This window comes from Lucilia sericata, unplaced genomic scaffold (assembly GCF_015586225.1).
Source record: "Lucilia sericata isolate MDLA Ls3-8-SP2 unplaced genomic scaffold, ASM1558622v1 Contig000006F_arrow, whole genome shotgun sequence".
Classification (NCBI taxonomy): Eukaryota; Metazoa; Arthropoda; class Insecta; order Diptera; family Calliphoridae; genus Lucilia; species Lucilia sericata.
Window position 1 is genome coordinate 439372 of NW_023994047.1, and position 20468 is coordinate 459839.

General features: G+C 29.9%; 1 protein-coding gene across 1 annotated transcript in view; it reads left to right on the forward strand.

Moving 5' to 3' along the window:
• The first annotated feature begins 10631 nt into the window (after positions 1 to 10631).
• The window catches only part of LOC119602013 (optomotor-blind protein), a 119813-nt gene continuing 109976 nt past the window's right edge, over positions 10632 to 20468 (forward strand). Inside the window, exon 1 of the mRNA XM_037953337.1 lies at positions 10632 to 10747. The gene's annotated coding sequence lies outside the window, so the exon portion shown is untranslated. The remainder of the gene's footprint in view (positions 10748 to 20468) is intronic.

Genomic DNA, 20468 nt, shown 5'->3' on the forward strand with positions numbered 1-20468 from the left:
GTTCTAGTTCTGTTCTAGTTCTGTTCTAGTTCTGTTCTAGTTCTGTTCTAGTTCTGTTCTAGTTCTGTTCTAGTTCTGTTCTGTTCTAGTTCTGCTCTAGTTCTGTTCTAGTTCTGTTCTAGTTCTGTTATAGTTCTGTTCTAGTTCTGTTCTAGTTCTGTTCTAGTTCTGTTCTAGTTCTGTTCTAGTTCTGTTCTAGTTCTGTTCTAGTTCTGTTCTAGTTCTGTTCTAGTTCTGTTCTAGTTCTGTTCTAGTTCTGTTCTAGTTCTGTTCTAGTTCTGTTCTAGTTCTGTTCTAGTTCTGTTCTAGTTCTGTTCTAGTTCTGTTCTAGTTCTATTTTCATTCTCTTCGATTCTATTTCAATTCTATGTTAACTCTAGTTAACTTTTAGTCCAGTTGTAGTTCATTGCTGCTTTTAAATGTAGAAATAGGAAAATTTTTAAAGTTGAATGATTCCTTCTTTTAACCACAAGATATGAGAATATTTTCTTTTATTGGTTCCCAAAGTCTTGGTGGTAACTAAAGACCGTTACTAAGTCAATAATTAGTGGTTAGTGTTTCTTACATTTTGCGTGTCTGATATTGTCATTGATGTTACAATTTAAGGTGTTCAATATGATATTTTTTCACACACATACACATCTACAAGTATAAGCTATTTTTCGAATTCCCAAAAATAGTATACAAATTCCCGATTTCTGGAGAAGTAAAAAATATTTAGAGTTAAAAGTTGGACAGATTTTTTAAACAATATATTTTTAATATAAATAATTTGAAAATTAAAAGAATTTGGGTTCATCTGAGAATTCCCAGAAATATATAACAAAATCCCAATTTCTAGGGAAGTCAATAATAAGTAAAATTATTGAAAATAATAATTTTTAAAGGCAATGAAATTTAAATTTATAAGATTTAAAGTTATTCTAAGAGTTGTGGTTTTGTGTGATATTTGAGCGCTTCCTGTAAAAATGCTCCTATAACTATAATTCTACAAGTTTTATTTTAAACACTAGGAGGTTCTATTAAAACATGCAATCTTCTTTTTTTTTTGTAAAAGGAGGAGTGTTATAATATTTTTAGTTTTAAGAAAATTAACATTTATGATCTATTGATCATTTATCAGTTAAACTATAATTACAAGTTGATAAAATACTTCCTTTAAAACTGGATATAATGAAACCCCAAACCCCGGTTAAAAAGTGTTTGATGATAAAACACTAGGAAGTTCTTAAACCACCATTTTTACACAAAAATAGGAGTGTTTCAAAATCTGTACAATTTCACAGCCAATTTTTTTGTAATGAAATTTATTACAAGTCTTGTAATGGACAAAATAAAACTCGGTTTTATGAGAATATACAATGAAGGGGAAACTTTCAGTTAATTTTTAAACAAAAACCATTGTTTTGAATAATTGATAGTTTAAGATTTTACAACACTTCAATTTACTGAACTACATAAATACACATGCATGCATGTACAAGATCGATCCTATTCCCATGGTTGGGGATGGATGTCGCAGTAGTGAAGCATGACTGTTTGGAAACCGTTTGTAAAACCATATTCCATAGAAAACACAAAGAAGAGGAACCAACAAAATAGGAAAAAAAAAAGAGAAAAGTTGGTTGGATTGAATAATAATAATGATAGTGCCTGTAATAGCAGTGGCAGTACCTACATACAATATAGTAACTGAAGTATCTATCTAAAGTACATAATGGTTTTACAAACTTTGTCAAAACAATTGCAAACAACTCAACGCGCATCTCATAATTATTTCCTCGCTTCGTTGCCGTTTTGAAATGTTCAGACAGTCTAATAACACAAACGACAAATTCATGCAACTAGTGGTCAACAGTAACAACAAAAACAACAACATTAAACTGTACAACAATAATAGCAATATGTTTAGTTTATAGAGAGCTGTAACTCTAAAGCTTGTAACACGCTACGCTTAGACTCACGTACATGCAACAGACACAATAACGCTAATGCTGATGTTGTTGTTGTTTTTTCCCAAAACCTCATAACTACTGCTACTTTAGTTACTATAAACATATTGCTCGTGCAACATCATTGATTCCCTGGTTAAAAGTATCTAAATATTTATTGTAACTGAAGAGTTAACTAGAAGAGAGTATGTGTGTGTGTGTGTTCAGCCGTTACTGTCAGTTTTGTTGTAATTGTCTTTGCCACGATCAGCGATCAGCTAGCAAAAGCAATCCAAAATGGCATGACGTAACATGCTTGTAGTAATTATTCAATTTGTTTCTCAGTCTCACATACTACTTGCCACATACATTTCTACTTACAACATACATACATACAACAATTTTTAATGCTTCAATGAAGAAACCAAATATTAAGTGGACTCTGTCTGCTATTTTCTAACAATTTTGTCTTTTTCGGAAAAAAATATTTTACAATAGTTGTTGTTTGTACATGAAAATTTCCCAAAATTTGTTGTTTTATCTTCGTGGAAGCTAATTTTGTAAGACGTGAAAATATGTATTTTTTTCTTAAAAGAAACAAATTGTGAAAACAAACGTAACGAAATGAAACTTGTCAAAAATTTGCTGTTGTCTTGGTTGACTTTGTTTGTTTTATCAAGCGAAAAAACTATCAAATTTGAGTTTTATTCAGTACAGTTTTTTTTAGATGACCAACAAATCAGAATACATACTATCAAACGTTGAACAAAACAAAAAAAATTAACAAAAATTTTCATCCATCAAAACAATTAAACGTTTTGTTTTATTAACGAAAATATAACTTAATTGTGAAAATGAAAAGATCGGTTGTTGTTGTAGCAGTGACACGTCGTGTAAAGTCGTTGTAACTGAGTTGAGTCGTTCCAACCGATTGTCGATTGCTCACGTTTGCTCCAGTTTAGTGTTAATTTTTAAGTTAACAATAATTTTAATTAATCATTATTCGATTATCCTTCAAAGCAATTAAACTTGTTTGCTTTATTAACGAAATTACAACTTAATTGTGAAAATGTTTAGATCAATAATTGTAATAGTTGAAATTCAAATTATTTTTACCAAATTATAAGTAAAATGACCACAAATGTTTGATCTAAACCGAAAATAATAAACTCTAACAAATTTTAATTATATCAAACAAAAGTTGTTCAAAATCGAAGAATTTAATTGCAGCAATTAAAAAATTTTTGCCTTTTGGGTGTCTCAGTTGGAAGAGTTTTGGTCTGTCTGTTCGGAGATTGTGTTTTCGATCAGAGTCGTGGGTAAATTGGTTTACAACAGGTCCAAAATATGATTGAATTTGAAAATTTTTCACAATTAAACGGTTTGAGATAAATCAACTAAAGTTATGTTAAATCATTACTAAAGGTTTTTTACTAATTTTGATTTTTTATAAGAGAACAAAATTTTTATAAAAACAAAAGTTATTAACAAAAAATTAAAGTCAATATAAGCAAATGTTTTAAAATACTTGTTATAAATTGCAAAATAGAATTGACTTTGAAGATTTTTCACAATTAAACGGTTTAAGACACCTCAACCAAAGTTTTTTTAAATCATTACTAAAGGTTTTGGCTAATTTTGATTTTTTATAAGAAAACAAAATTTTTATAAAAACAAAAGTTATTAACGAAAAACTAAACGAAGATAAGGAACACTTTAGTGTAAAATCTGATTAATTTGGGGGATTTTTCACAATTAAACGGTTAAAGATAACTTAACCAAAGATTTTTTAAATCATTACTAAAGGTTTTGACTAATTTTGATTTTTTATGAGAAATCGAAATTATTACAAAAACAAAAGTTATTAACAAAAAACTAAATAAAATCAAACGGGATTTCACTTAAAATTTTAATCTAATATCTGATTGACTTTAAGGATTTTTCACAATTAAACGGTTAGAGTTAACTTAACCAAAGTTTTTATAAATCATTGCTGAAGGTTTTGACTAATTTTGATTTTTTATAAGAAAACAAAATTTGTATAAAAACAAAAGTTATTAACAAAAAACTAAACGAAGTTAAGGAACACTTTAGTGTAAAATCTGATTAATTTGGGGGATTTTTCTCATAACTTAACCACAGTTTTTTTAAATCATTACTAAAGGTTTAAATAAATTTTGATTTTTTTAGGAATAACATTATTATAAAAAAACTAAAGTTATTAGCAAAAATGGAAATATGGTAATTTTCCTTTATTTTCAAAATATGTTTAACTTTAGAGATTTTTTAGAATTAAACGTTTAGAGATAACTTAACCAAAGTTTCATTAAATTATTTCTCAAGTTGTTGGTAAATTTTGATTTTTTATAAGAAAACTATGTTTTTACAAGAACAAAAGTTAAGCTAAATTTAGTCAAATTTATATATTTTTTGTTTTATTTCTTAAAAAAGAAACTAAAATTTAACTGTAGCTTATATAATGCGTTTTTTTTTATAAATTATTTATATTTTTAAGATTTTCAACAATAATTTTTAAAGATTGTGCATATTAAAATGGTTTTTTAAAGGATTTTTGGTAATTTTCTTTAAATTATTTAGTAAATTTCTTCTTTAAACAACAATTTCTTTTTAAATAATTATAAGAAATATTTTTAATTAGTTATTAAACTGCTTAATTTTGTTAAAAATAAATTTAATTTGAAAATTTCTTTTAATATTGTTTCTAAAATCTTGATAAATGAAACACTTCCAACAATACAATTTAAACTTTTTAAACTTCTTAAATAAAAATTACTTTATTATTACTTAACATACTTTCTTAAAGTGGTTGTAACCATTAGTTTTTTTTTTACTTAATAAATTATATGGATTTGCAACAAAAAATCCCACAAAACAAACGTTACACACATCCCAGCCATGACAATCTATCTTTCTAATACTTTCGTTAAACAGGGAAGTAACTGTGTTAGTGTGTGTTTGTAAACGTCTTAGTTTATTTATTGATTAAAAAGTGTGAAAAAAATGACAACTATAGCAGTTTGTTGTTTTATTATTTTGAGTGAAAAGTAAAAAAAAAAAAACAATAAAAAAACTCAAAAAATAAACTCCGCCTTTAACGATCTTCATAATTAAATAACAAGAAAATACAATCCACAATCCAAATTTTATATTAAACAAAATACTCACCACACTAATGTCCGTTAAATTACAATATTTGCTCATGTTTGATGAGTTTTTCTCCCTCTCTCTCTCTCACTCTAGCTGTGTCTTGTTTGTTAAATAATGAGTGTCTTTAGGTTCCTGCGCATTAAAAAGAGCTAACTATAGAGTAGTTTTTTTCTTCTTGAGAGTGTGTTTAAGTGTGTGTGTTAAATTTTTTTTATTTGTATACCCCTCCCAAGAAAATGGTTGTCATTTGACGCGAGAGGCGTTGCCTTTAGCACGTTTTTTTTCTGCTTTACTTTTGTTTTGGCATTTCTATGGTTTTGTTTTTTTTTGAGTGAACAAACTGTATAAATTTTCTTCTTAATTTTTTTTTTTTGGAATTGTCATCATCATTGATTTTCTAAATTGTAACTTAAGAAATTACAAAAAATATTTGTTGTTTTTGTTTTTTTCATTCTACGTTCTTATTTAGTGTAATAAATTTAATGAGTGTTTGAAATGCTGAGTGTGGAGAGAGGGTTTTTCAGTGTTGTAGGACTGTTGCAAATGTTTTTAAGAAAAAATTTTGCCAATAACTTTAATATCACAGTGAAATCTAAGAATTAATGATTCTGCTTAAATTTAACAGAATTTCTTAAAATAGATTTAAATTCCTAAAAGATATGTTAAAATGTGTTCAAGTTCAAACATTTTTCACAATTAAACGACTAGAGATAACTTAACCCAAATTTTGTTAAATGATTTCTAAAGGTTTAAGCTAATTTTGAATTTTTATAAGAAAACAATATTTCGACCAAAAATAAATTTTAAAAAATATGTAAATTACCCTTTTCAAACAATGCTAAAAATTGTGATGAATTCACAAATTATGCTCAATTTCAAAGATTTTTTACAATTAAACGACTGGTGAAAACTTAAACAAAGTTTTGTTAAAACATTACTAAAGGTTTTTACTAATTTTGATTTTTTATTAGAAAATAAAATTTCTATAAAAACAAAAGTTATTAACAAAAAACTAAACAAAGTCAAAGGGAATTTCATTTTAAAATTTTAGTCCAATATGTGGTTGACTTTAAGGATTTTTCATAATTAAACAACTGGAGATAACTTAATCAAAGTTTTTTTAAATCATTACTAAAGGTTTTTACTAATTTTGATTTTTTATAAGAAATCAAAATTATTACTTACTAAAGTTATTAACAAATAACTAAAAGTTTATAAAATGTATATGTTCTTAATTAAAGCTGCAAGTTATATTTGATTTAAAATTTATTAAAAATTTAGCTTTTATTGAAATTTAAAGTCTGTTCTTAGGGAATAAGCTGCAAAATGTTGGATTTTTATAAAAAAATTTTTGTTTAAAAAGGCCAATTTTAAACAAAAATTTAAAATTATGGTCGAGTTTGTGCAATTTTCACATTTAAACGGTTTGAGCTAACTTAGTCGAAGTTTTGTTAAATGATTTCTAAAGCTTTAAGCTAATTTTGAATTTTTATAAGAAAACAATATTTCGACCAAAAATAAATTTAAAAAGGTTTTAAAATAATCCTTTTTAAACAATCCTAAAATGTGCTTAATTCTAAAATATGCTCAATTCCAAAGATTTTTCACAATTAAACGACTGGAGATAACTTAACCAAAGTTTTGTTAAATGATTTCTCAAGGTTTTGACTAATTTTGATTTATTTTTTAAACTAAATTTTTAATAATATAAAATTTATTGGAATAAAATAAAATGTATTCAATTAATTTTTTTTTTTAAATTTTCAAAAGTATTTCACCAAATATTAAAATTTTTGCTGCAAATAACAATTTTTCGGAAACACCAAAAATTTTTCCAAGTTAAATTTTTCAACCCAAGAACAATTTAAGAATTTACTCTAAATGAACTAATTCTAGAATGAGTTCAAACAAAAGCATTTCATATTCTTAAACAACAACCTTTAAACTAGTGAATTCACCATTACTTTTGATACCCATTGTGTGGAATATTGTTTACATTTCAAAGAATTTCTAAAGACTTTTCAAAGAACTAGTTCTTTAGCACATTACTACTACACTAATTTAATGGAAAATATTCTAGTTCTTTAGAAATTATAAAATATCTCATTCAAATTTGAACAATAATCATTGATTTAAGAACTAGTTCCAGAACTATCCATTCCTACTATTACCGAACCAGTGTGGACTCTCAACTGTTTCTCAAAATTAGTCTTGTTCTTAAAAGTCTTAAACAAAAGTCCCTATAAAAGAACTAGTTGACAAATTCGAACAAAAAACATTGATAAAAGAACTGGTTCCAGAACTATTCCATTCCAAATATTCCCGACTAGTGTCGATTCTCAACTGTTTCTCAAAATTAGTCTCCATCTTAAAGATTTAAAACAAATATCTCTTAAAAAAGAACTAGTTCCAGAATTGCTCTTAAAAAGATTTGCAGGGTGACAAATTCAAAAAAAAAAAAAAAAAACTCAAATGTTTCTTAAAATTTGTCTTGATCTTAAAAATTTCACACAAAATGCGCAATAAATGAACTAGTTCTTGAACTAATCTTAAGATGGTTCCTAAAGAGACAAAATCGAACAAAAACTATTGCTAAAAGAACAGGTTACAGAACTATTATATTCCAACTATTCCCGAACTAGTGTCGACTTTCAACTTTTTCTCTAAATTAGTCTTGATCTTAAAAATTTCGAATAAAGTTCCCTATAAAGGAACTAGTTCCAGAGAAGGTTCCAAGAGTAACAAATTAGAACAAAAATTATTGATTAAGGAACTAGTTACAGAACTATTGCATTCTAACCATTCGCGAACTAGTGTCGACTCTCAACTGTTTCTATAAATTACTAGTTCCAAAACTAATCTTCAGCTGATTCTTAAAGAGACAAATTCGAACAAAAATAATTACTAAAAGAACAGGCTACTTAATTATTCTATTCTAAATTAGTCTTGATCTTAAACATTTCACACAAAATGCGCTATGAAAGAACTAGTTGCAGAACTAATCTTCAGAGGATTCTTAAAGAGACAAATTCGAACAAAAAATATTGATTAAAGAACTAGTTACAGAACTATTACATTCCAGCTATTCCCGAGCTAGTGTCGAATCTTAACTGTTTCTCAAAATTAGTCTTCATCTTTAAATGAAATTCACTATGAAAGAACTAGTTATAAATCTGGAACTTAAGAAGGTTCCTATAGTGACAAATTTGAACAATAATCATTGCTAAAAGAACTAGTTCCCGATCAAGTGGCGACTCTCAACTGTCTTTTAATTAGTCTTGATATTAATAATTTTAAACAAACTTCGCTATAAAAGAACTAGTTCCAGATCTAATCCTAAGAAGGTTCCTAAAGTAACAAATTCAAACAAAAATTGAACTGGTTCCAGTGTTGACTCTCAACTGTTTCTCAAAATTAGACTTGATCTTAAAAATTTCAAATAAAAATCTAAAAAAAGAAATAACTAGTTCCAGAACTAGTTCCTAAATATCTGTTTTTTCTTAGATTTCTTAAGTTTTCTTTTTATTAATATTTTTAATTTTAAGTTTTATTTACAAAATAAATTTTTCTAACAACATCTTATTGAGATCTTCATAACTTAAGACCTGCAATTTTCCATTACAAAATGGAGGTGTGGCTTCTTAACAAAAAAACAGATTTTGCAAAATGTCATAAATCATATTTCTGGTGCAGGAAAAAAAACTCTGTCCTTAGCTGATCAGTTTTTAACTAAAAACTAGTTTTGTAGTTTACTAAACTAAACCTTCAGAGAAATAACAAAACCTCCTAAAAGATCTTAAAATTTTATATAGAATTCTTGAATTTTACTTTAAATTTAACAAATTTTGAGTATTTTATTTGAATTTTCTTTAGGGTTTTGAGGTGAATATTGAAAATTTAACTTGTACTTTTGCTTAAATTTTGTTGCTCAAGAGGGTTTTATTTTTGAAGGAGAGAGCATGACAACTAATGTTTTGTTTAATAAAAATAAGGGGATTAATATGAGTAAGAGAGAAACCATAAACAACAACGAAAAAAACTGCACATGCGCTTTAAAAAAAAACTGCAGCAGCAATATGGAGTAGTTTATACTAACACACTCTTACAAACAGTGTCTGCAAAAAAACAAGCTTGCATTAAAAGAGAGAGAGAGAGTGCAACGGAAATTAAACAAACACACTCAAACTAGGTTTACAGGATTTTTTTCTTATAGGAATTTTTTTTATTTGAGAGAGAGAATTCTCTACACCATTTACACTCGCTCTCTTTGGGGGAAAATAAGCATTTTTGTTGTTGTTTTATATTGTTAATGGGTGATGACCACCTTCTATGTTTTTGCTGCTTTTTTTTTGTGGCAAAAAAAACCCATGTTGTTTTGTTAGCTGTATGAGTATGAGTAAGTTTGGTTGACTCTGTGTTTTTTTTAGCTTGAGTCTGGAATTTTTGTCAGATTCGTCGCTTACTAAATGTCTACTTGACGCATCTTATCGTGCCGTCAACGCCACTGTAAACATTATTCACGTTGTCGCTATTGTTTTCTTGGGCAATGTATCAGTATCGTGTATCTTAGACATGCTTTGTTTAAAAATTTTCGCCTAAGAAAAAGGTAACAGCCAACAACAACTACAACACCGCCATATTTACTATCCTCACTTTTTTTTTGTGACGGCTGCTGCTGCGGCTGCTGATTTTTTGTTTTTGCCCGCTTTGCAATCATACGTAGAGTAAACTACAAATAAAACAATTTGGAAAAAAAAAAAAATAAAACTCTTAAGGCTTTTGGACGGACTTGTTGTATTACATACAACCAGCCCCGGCATCCATTGATTTGAGCCACAGTCAGCCAGCAAAACGGGTGAAGGTGGAAAATATGCTTCGCTTTGTGTGTGGTGTCATTGTTAATGCAAATGTCGCGCGTTTTTGATGTGATTTGATACTGAGTTTTAAAAAAAGCATAAGTAGCGCGGGCGATTCAATTCGTTTCAATTCGATACTCGTATTGACGGTGATTTCGTTTTTCTTCTACCATTCATTTGGCTTTTGGATAATATTTTTGTTGTTTATTATATGTTTTCTTTCTTACATTACGTTTTGCAAAATCTCTGCGGAAATATACAACAGTGTTGATTTACTTGTTATATTTGTTGTTGTTTATACAACAACAACAACTATTCGTATTTCTTGCTAGACTAAAAACGTCTCTAGATGTTGTCAATAACGCTTGATAGTATTATGTGTACTTGTTGTGCTTTGTCTAAGTGTCTCCAAAAAGTTTTAAGCCGTCGCGTAAACTAAAATTATTATTAATAATAAAAAAACTAAATTAAAAAAAAAAAAACAAAACAAAAATTATTTTGTTAACAAAATTTCAAATAAAAATTGTATTATATAAATAAAAAAATTAAATAAAATTTAAAAAAAGTGTTTAGTTTTTAAAAGAAGTTTTAAAAATTTCCCCAAAAGTGCTTATTTTAAAAAAAATAAAAATTTTTTATAAAAAAAGTGTTAATATACCACAACAATTTTATAAATCTTATAAAAATCTCTAAAAAATTTAACTTTACAAAAAAAAAAAGGATTTAAAAGTCAATTATTATATACTCCATTAAAAAAGCAATCAGCTGTGTTTTATTTAAAACAACTAAATGGTAAATTCTCTCTATAATTTTAAACAGCTCGTTTCAAAAAAGTTTTTTACTTTAAGTATTTATTTACTTAGAGCAATTAACAGTAAATATGCTCAATATTTAAGCCAAAAGAAAAAGGAGATTGTTGTGTTATTTGAGGTTGTAAAGGAAATATGCTCTTCAAATTGTTAAAAACAACACTGGATTTTATAATGTTTCACTTGTCGCAAGAGAATTTGTTCTACAAGTCAAGTTTGTTTTCCGAAATTTCATAGCAAATGTGGTTCAGACTAAAATATCTTTAAAAAGTGCTAAATTATTGGGTGTATAACTTTAAAATAAAGGATTCACAACAGATATTTGGTTTTTGTTTTTAATAATTTTGTCATTTCCACTCACTTAGTTATTGCAAACAACACAATTTCTTTGTTTCAAAAATGTTGATGTTTGTCCCAACAAAGTATCATTCTCGAAAATTACTGAAACACCATAACAAGAAGTAAGTTTTTTCAACAAATCATTAGTGGGTATTGTGAAGTGTATATATCTATCATTTCCACTCACTTAGTTATTGTAAACAACACAATATCTTTGCTTCAAAAATGTCGAGGTTTGACCCAACAAAGTATCATTTTCGAAAAGCTACTGAAAAGAAGCTTTAATACCATAACCAGAAGTTAGTTTTTCATCAAATCATTAGTGGGTTTGAAAAACTGGATCGATTACGATAAACTAAAGTATAAGCGAAGTCCGTCACACAGGTCGAATTCTTACCAAATCCAAATAACCATGACGCTAAGGTAATATTCTGTAAAAGAGGGTACTGTAAGTTGGTAATACTGCCACTGGGGTACATATACAGAATGCAACTGATTCATTTAAAAACATTGTTACAACAATACCCGCCCTAAAGTTTCAATATCTATAAAATAAAACTATTTAGAAAGAAGTGGTCGGGCAGCTTCACCTTATAGTCCTTGCAGTATCCGATTACAATTTGTTTTGATCGATGCACAACTCTCTCCCTCACTGGAATACTTAATTGGCCCGACTCGTTATTGGCGTCAAAAAATGAGCAGTTCTTTAGCTAGGGATTCTATATGTTGCCAGAAGAATTGGAAAAGGCTATAGCTTAGTAGGGTTAGGTTGAAAGGAGGATTTATAATACATCAAATGTGAAGATATAAACCTGTGCCACTATCTGGCCTGTTGTACGCTTCTTCAATTGGAAATGTTGGTGGAAAGAACCTTATATAAGAAGGAAACTTAGTTTCCGGAACGTAGTTCCTTAATAATTTCTTATCAGTGTTCCTGTAGTATATTTTATCTGGAATAACATATTTGGATGTAATTTCGGCGAAAGCCTGGTCATGACACATCAAGTGTCTCCTCTCCTCCTCTCCGTAAGCTCTTCAGTTGAGCAGTTCTTTAGAAAAGGTTTCCCCCATATGTTGCCAGTTAGATAGGAACAAGTCATTGCTAGGTTAGGCCACTAACGGACCTATTGTGCGCTTCTTTACTTGGACATTTTGGTGGGAAGAACCTTATATAGAGCTTTAAGAAGGTGTCCTCGTCCTGGTCGTAATTCTTTCATATTTTTAATCAGTGTTCCTAAGGGATGTTTTATATGGAATAACATATTTGGACTAAGTGTTTCATTATGTTCTCCGTATGCTTTTCAGTTGGGCAGTTCTTTAGACAAGGCTTCCTATATATGTTAGCAGTAAGATCTAAACAAGTCATTGCTAGGTTAGGCCACTATCTGTCCTTTTGTGCGCTTCTTTACTTGGAAATGTTGGTGGAAAGAACCTTATATAGAGTTTTAAGAAGATATCCTCGTCCTGGTCGTAATTCTTTCATATTTTTAATCAGTGTTCCTGTAGGATGTTTTTTCTGGGATAACGTATTTGGTCTAAGTGTTTCATTCTTCTCCGCATGCTCTATATTCGTCTGAATCCGTTTGTCCTACTTTGTATAGTTGTGGCCGTAAAACTGTGTGTCCACTAAGAATGCATATATATCATCATACTAACCTCTAACCTATTTATTCTGAGAAACTTTCTCGTTCTGCTTTTGCATTGGGATCACCCCGTAGGACTTTAGCAGACATACTAACCGTTTAATTACCTTAAGTAGTCATTATAGTATTCTAACGCCCATGATTTTATTCTGTCCTTATTGTGTCGAACGATTTTACATTAGGTCAGGTTAACCTTCTCAAGTTCCCTTTCCAAACATTAGCCGTTTCCTTACACTATCATTGCCGATTAGTCTTGAGTGTTCTGAAGTTCATAATGTGCAGAGTTTGACCACTGGGAGAGTATTCTACACAGGACTATATATTAAAAACAATTTTTACATTCGTCAGGTTAACATCCTCAAGTTCCCTCTCCTTTTTCATTGCCGATTAACTTTGAGTGCTCCGGTGTCCATTAGAAGAAGAACTTTCGGCACATGAGTAGTTCATCCAAAACAATTCATGATCAATACTCTTAAATTTATTTTATTATTTAATTCTTGAGCAATTTCTTTTAATTCTTGTTAATACCCAGCAGTTTGGTTAGAAATTTGAGTTACTATTGGTTACAGCAGGAAATTTATTGAACCTTTGGTAGACTACTTCCATGTCATGGCAATAGATTACTTCTGGAGATTTAAATAACCTTTAAATATAATATACTCAGCATTACTTAGAATCACTTAAACAAGTAACGTTTGACATTTTCTTCCAAAGGATGCATACATTTCAGACAAATACATAGTTAAACATTTGGGTAAAAGACTATCTAAAAAAGGACGCAGTAACTTATTGTAAAACTTAATCATATCAAAGGAGTTCGACTAGGAGTTGTAATTTTGACTCTGTTTGACTTTAACTCGTATGTATTGAGTCCTTCGTCTCGAATGTAATCTTTGTAATGCAGAGCAAAGACAGTCATCACTTTACTGTTCCCAAGTTAGCTAGAAAGCAGACGTTTAAAAGTTGTTTTTTCGTAATTCAAAAAATAGTTATTTATGCTGTCAAAATTAAGCGAATCGAAGATATGTGGGTTTACTATCTCCAAAGAGTCAATTTTCTTCCTCCCATGACAATCTCATGTTAGTAAGGAACATTTCCTTTCCTCTGCTCTCGGAACAAGAATATGTATTTCTTATTGGCAATCTTGTTAGAACAGATTTATTTTTCTAATTGGTCCAATCCAATTTAAAACCAAAAGTTTTAGAAAAGCTTTTAGTTTTATCAATTGTATTCAAATATATCGTTTTGTGAATATATCGAACTTTTAATTAGGACACATAAAGACTAGATTCCACAATGTAACAAATATTTCTTTAACTTCCTTCATCATTTTTTATAAAATATTCAAATTGGATTGACATTGAGTTGAGTTAAGGTTAAAATTCTTTAATTTAAATTGATCTGTTTTTGATTATCAGTCTCGGTTCAAATCAGGAATATGTTTCTACAACCCCTTCTTATGCTTTGTACTCTTAACTTATTTCATATAATAAGTAGATTTAATGGCATTGGTTGTGTAACCTCATCTCTTGTCGTCTTTGTAACAAGAGCGATAACAGACAATGGAAACCATTTTGGATATTGTTCTAGTTTTAATGATCTTTTGATCCGAGGTGTTGCGCCGCACATACACGATCTTCATCAAAAGTTATTTCTAACAAGAGTAACATACATATTGATCGACATTTTTCCAAATACCATCATCATCCATGGTTTATTTGAACTGGGAAAATGAGTGAAAACAATCGAAAGGACATTTGGATCGTCTTACATTAGAACTGATAACCGATCTTCATAGATAAAAGAATGTCCATGTGATGTTTTAAATTAAATATATGGGTTCATCCCGCGTTTGAATTGATCTTTCAAATTAAGGCTGTAAAACGATGCTTGTATTTAAAAACTGATAGAAATTGTACTTATAGTACAATTCGATTAAGATCGATTAAGATTTCGATTATGAGTGAGTTATGTTTATGTACAATTTTTTAATGAGCATCACTTTTTGAGAGACTTTTAAGGTTTCTTGCATATCACTTCGTACCCTATTATTTGACAATAAAATCAAGAAACCAATTTCATTAGTCCGATGTTTGTATCATGTGGAATGATGAATCTTTGAACTCCCGTCGCAATATATTTTTTATGCAATGAAGTTAGAACTGTTCTACAAACATGAGTTCCTAAATTGACTTCATACCATTTCACAATTGCTTGAACGTCGCTTGGATAAAATTTGTGGTGAAACGATCCGCAAGGCCAATCTGTACAATAAACTTGAACTCCTTAATTGACCTCTTAAAACTTCTCTACAGCTTAATTGATCTCTTCCAAATTCTCTATTGCTTAAACGTTGCTTGAGTAAACGTTGTGCTGTAACGATTCGCAAGACCGACTATTATTTTACATATATTTAACAAATGAAACCGTTCAGGGTCCTAAAGTGACCTTTCTTTTCGAACATTCAGTTTCTATATGGATCTCTTTGCATTTCTCTACTGCTTAAACGTCATAAGCGAATGCTTCTTTTATCTCTAAAATGAAAACATTACAACCAATTTAATCATTTTGAACCTTCTAACCCTTAAATTTCTCTCAGTGCATAGAATATTGTTAAAACTGTCAATAGCTATTGATTTTTACAATATACTTTTAATAGTTTTATTAATAAACACATTTTGTTATTGTTTAACAAATTTTTCGAAAAATTCAACTTAATAACAACAATTTGTAAATATTTACAATAACTACAACATGCTTATGCTAGTACATATAAACATATTTATGATATGCAGTTTAAACTTTTCTGAACACATTTTGACGGTGTTAAAATGTTGCCAAAAAAAAAACAACAACAAATACAAACAACAAAGATGTTAAAAACACTATAAATACACACTCCAAAATGACACAAGACAAAAAATGTAGAAGACACAAAAAATAACACGAAAAAATTAAAGTAAAAATTGTAAATAGTCGTAGAAATCCCCGGGTAAGAAGAAGGTAAATGCTGCCACAACCAATGTTATTTACATTAGACTATTGGTTGAGGGACACCAATCCGCGACGCTTAGCTTCATATATAAAAACGAAGGAGTGGCTTAAAGTACACACAACAATTCACACTATGACAGCAACAAAAAAGTACTTGGAATGCTTTGTTAACTTTGAAAAAATAAAAATACAACAAATCAACAACAACAAGAATTGTATTTTAATGTAGACCCCAATGCTAAAATATTGCTACTATGCATCATCATTATTATTATTAACAATAACAACAACAAACATGATCATCATCATCTTGATAGTCATCGCCGTCGTTGTTGTCGTCCTCTTGCTTTAGAAGTTGTTAGTATTATCCTCAAAAGGCAAATGTGTTTTTGTTATTGTTTTGATACTCTACATCGGGCATGGAACAATAGAGTAGCTGTTGGCCACTCTAGGAATAGCTTATTGACTAGCGCAATGGGCTAGTCCAAGTACTAATCTTTCTAAATATACAATCCGTTCAGTTCTAGTTTAGTTCTAGTTCTGTTCTAGTTCAGTTCTAGTTCAGTTCTAGTTCTAGTTCAGTTCTAGTTCAGTTCTAGTTCAGTTCTAGTTCAGTTCTAGTTCAGTTCTAGTTCAGTTCTAGTTCAGTTCTAGTTCAGTTCTAGTTCAGTTCTAGTTCAGTTCTAGTTCAGTTCTATTACAGTTCTAGTTCAGTTCTGGTTCAGTTCTAGTTCAGTTCTAGTTCAGTTCTAGTTCAGTTCTAGTTCAGTTCTAGTTCAGTTCTAGTTCAGTTCTAGTTCAGTTCTAGTTCAGTTCTAGTTCAGTTCTAGTTCAGTTCTAGTTCTAGTAGTTCAGTTCTAGTTCAGTTCTAGTTCAGTTCTAGTTAAGTTCTAGTTCAATTCTAGTTCAGTTCTAGTTCAGTTCAAGTTCAGTTCTAGTTCAGTTCTAGTTCAGTTCTAGTTCAGTTCTAGTTCAGTTCTAGTTCAGTTCTAGTTCAGTTCTATTTCTGTTGTAGTTCAGCTCTAGTTCAGTTCTATTTCAGTTCTAGTTCAGTTCTAGTTCAGTTCTAGTTCAGTTCTAGTTATAGTTCATTTCTAGTTCAGTTCTAGTTCAGTTCTAGTTCAGTTCTAGTTCAGTTCTAGTTCAGTTCTAGTTCAGTTCTAGTTCAGTTCTAGTTCAGTTCTAGTTCAGTTCTATTACAGTTCTAGTTCAGTTCTGGTTCAGTTCTAGTTCAGTTCTAGTTCAGTTCTAGTTCAGTTCTAGTTCAGTTCTAGTTCAGTTCTAGTTCAGTTCTAGTTCAGTTCTAGTTCAGTTCTAGTTCAGTTCTAGTTCAGTTCTAGTTCAGTTCTAGTTCAGTTCTAGTTCAGTTCTAGTTCAGTTCTAGTTCAGTTCTAGTTCAGTTCTAGTTCAGTTCTAGTTCAGTTCTAGTTCAGTTCTAGTTCAGTTCTAGTTCAGTTCTAGTTCAGTTCTAGTTCAGTTCTAGTTCAGTTCTAGTTCAGTTCTAGTTCAGTTCTAGTTCAGTTCTAGTTCAGTTCTAGTTCAGTTCTAGTTCAGTTCTAGTTCAGTTCTAGTTCAGTTCTAGTTCAGTTCTAGTTCAGTTCTAGTTCAGTTCTAGTTCAGTTCTAGTTCAGTTCTAGTTCAGTTCTAGTTCAGTTCTAGTTCAGTTCTAGTTCAGTTCTAGTTCAGTTCTAGTTCAGTTCTAGTTCAGTTCTAGTTCAGTTCTAGTTCAGTTCTAGTTCAGTTCTAGTTCAGTTCTAGTTCAGTTCTAGTTCAGTTCTAGTTCAGTTCTAGTTCAGTTCTAGTTCAGTTCTAGTTCAGTTCTAGTTCAGTTCTAGTTCAGTTCTAGTTCTAGTTCAGTTCTAGTTCAGTTCTAGTTCAGTTCTAGTTCAGTTCTAGTTCAGTTCTAGTTCTAGTTCAGTTCTAGTTCAGTTCTAGTTCAGTTCTAGTTCAGTTCTAGTTCAGTTCTAGTTCAGTTCTAGTTCAGTTCTACTTCAGTTCTATTTCAGTTCTAGTTCAGTTGTAGTTCAGTTCTATTTCAGTTATAGTTCAGTCTTACTTCAGTTCTAATCCTCTGAAAATTCGTTTCGGTGTACGCTATTATATAGTCGGCTTCACCAACAATATTTTCTGAATTGTTTTTTTATTGGAATCAAAGCTATTTCTATGCAGTCTCCCAACACTCATACTACAACTGCATTGACACTCACTCACTGTTGGTGTGAAGTAAACACACCAACAGCCCGGCAAAGGAAAAACTAACAATAGAATGTTTGCAATAGGGAGGGTGGTGGTAGTTAGAGGAGATTCTCTAAGGGAAAAAAAAAACTTTTCATTCGATGTGTTTTTCTTTTCTTTACGAAACGGATGGTTGTATTATTGTCATCAATGTACTTGGCTGGCACACTCGACTTAAAGAGAGTCTAAAGTCAACAAGAAATCCTACAACAACAAGAATGATATACAAAAAAAAACAGTGTTTGCAGGTTGTGCAAAAAATTATGTTTTAAATCATGAAAATTGCCTTAAAAACAGCAACAACAACAGCAGGAAAAATGAACTAAACTTTACAACACACACACACCACGGCCCTTTTTTTGTAACAACAAAAACAACTTTTCTACACACTTACACTCACTTGAGGAGAGTTAATAGAACAAGCGCATTGTAGACAAATGTGCAGAGTAAAACAGAAAAAAAAATTTACTCGACTATTCTACACATATTCAACACTATCAAACAGCCAAACAAACATCCACATGGACTACCAACAAAGCTAGAGAGGAGACATGGCCGAAGTTTTAAGAACAAGAATAAGTCCATAATAAACAGATACACATACACACTCTCCTATAACATTTGGTAAAGTGCCAGAGCCAGAAACAACAACCAGAGTTTAAATCACCAGAATAAATTTTCAATTTTTCTTTTTTTTCTTTCACCCGTACAAGGGGAAAATCGTAGGAAGTTGAAAGGAATACATAGTAGCAAAAAAGAAAAATTTGTTGAAAAAAGTCTGCGAAAAAAAAGACAAACTTTTATATGACACTCTGGGTGTGTGTAAGCACACCAACAAAACAAATGACGGTGGTCCAAGCCACTTAACAAATGGAGCAAAAATCTAATCTTTAATAATGTGTAGATACTCTGATATATAATTTTTCTACTTTTTTGCTTATAAATTTAGCAAACAGTACATGAACCTATTATACTACAGTACATACTTATGTTTAAATATACATACGAGGTTAGGCAGAAAAGTGCTTTTTCTGGATATTTTCTAACAGATTTCCCTTCAACCTCTTAATAGAGGATTTGTATGTGTGTGTTTTTCTTAAGGTTACATCAGAAATATGTTTGGATCTGTGTCATTTCTCATTTGCTTGAACGTCGTTCATTGAGAATTTAGTGTAAGCCAAGAGAAAACTTTAAATATCCTTGTTTAGCGATCATTCCAGTGATTTTGTTTAAGAAAAGAGATGTAAAAACTTTTTAGAATAGGAATGTGAAACCACTAATGATTTAGAAGTTTTCTGGAGTCTGAGACGAGTTTCCTCATTTGCTTCATCGTCATTTTAGAAATTGGGTTGTTCTGTGAATTGAAGATTAAAAGTTTTTAGTGGAAAATAGACAAATACATTGAGAACTCCAATATGATTCTTGGAGCTTGTCAAAAACATACTTCTTTAACGTATAAGGGAATCTTAGGGGACTTTTCTTCCAACTCTCGTTAGTTTATTTCTATATATAAAAATGTGTATACGTACGTCATTAAATCTTTATTTTTTCTTTACTTATATACAAACTTACATACATACATTTGTGTTAGGTACATACATATAACGTATCTATATGTACAATTACATTCATCCATCTATAAACTTCTATTTTTGTACCGTTTGTTAAGATCTGAAGTTAAGTAAGAAAAAACACACTTAAAAAACGAGGGATGAATGCGGGTTTCGTTCTTCTTATTTCTACTTTTAAGGATGTTTTTTCCTCATTTCTTTTTTTTTAAGGATATAAATATTTTTTCTGTTTCTTGGTGTATTAAATATTTAAACATCTTACGTTTAACTTGAAGTAGAAATGGCGTAATAAAATGGTACAAAAACAAAAGATTTCTTTAATATGATTTTTTTATACAATTTTGTAGAAATGTCTTTGGGTGTTGCAAAGGAATGCTAAGTTGGGAATTTTTGGAAAAAGGGAAGTTTATTAGAGAAAATTAGAAGAAAATTATAAAAAAAGTTCTAGTTCAGTTCACGTTATAGTTCAGTTCTAGTTCTAGTTCAGTTCTAGTTAGTTCTAGTTCAGTTCGAGTTCAGTTCTAGTTCAGTTCTAGTTCAGTTCTAGTCAGTTCTAGTTCAGTTCTAGTTCAGTTCTAGTTCAGTTCTAGTTCAGTTCTAGTTCAGTTCTAGTTCAGTTCTAGTTCAGTTCTAGTTCAGTTCTAGTTCAGTTCTAGTTCAGTTCTAGTTCAGTTCTAGTTCAATTTCTAGTTTACAGTTCTAGTTCAGTTCTAGTTCAGTTCTAGTTCAGTTCTAGTTCAGTTCTAGTTCAGTTCTAGTTCAGTTCTAGTCAGTTCTAGTTCAGTTCTAGTTCAGTTCTAGTTCAGTTCTAGTTCAATTCTAGTTCAGTTCCAGTTCAGTTCTAGTTCAGTGCTAGTTCAATTCTTGTTCAGTTCTAGTTCAGTTCTAGTTCAGTTCTAGTTCAGTTCTAGTTCAGTTCTAG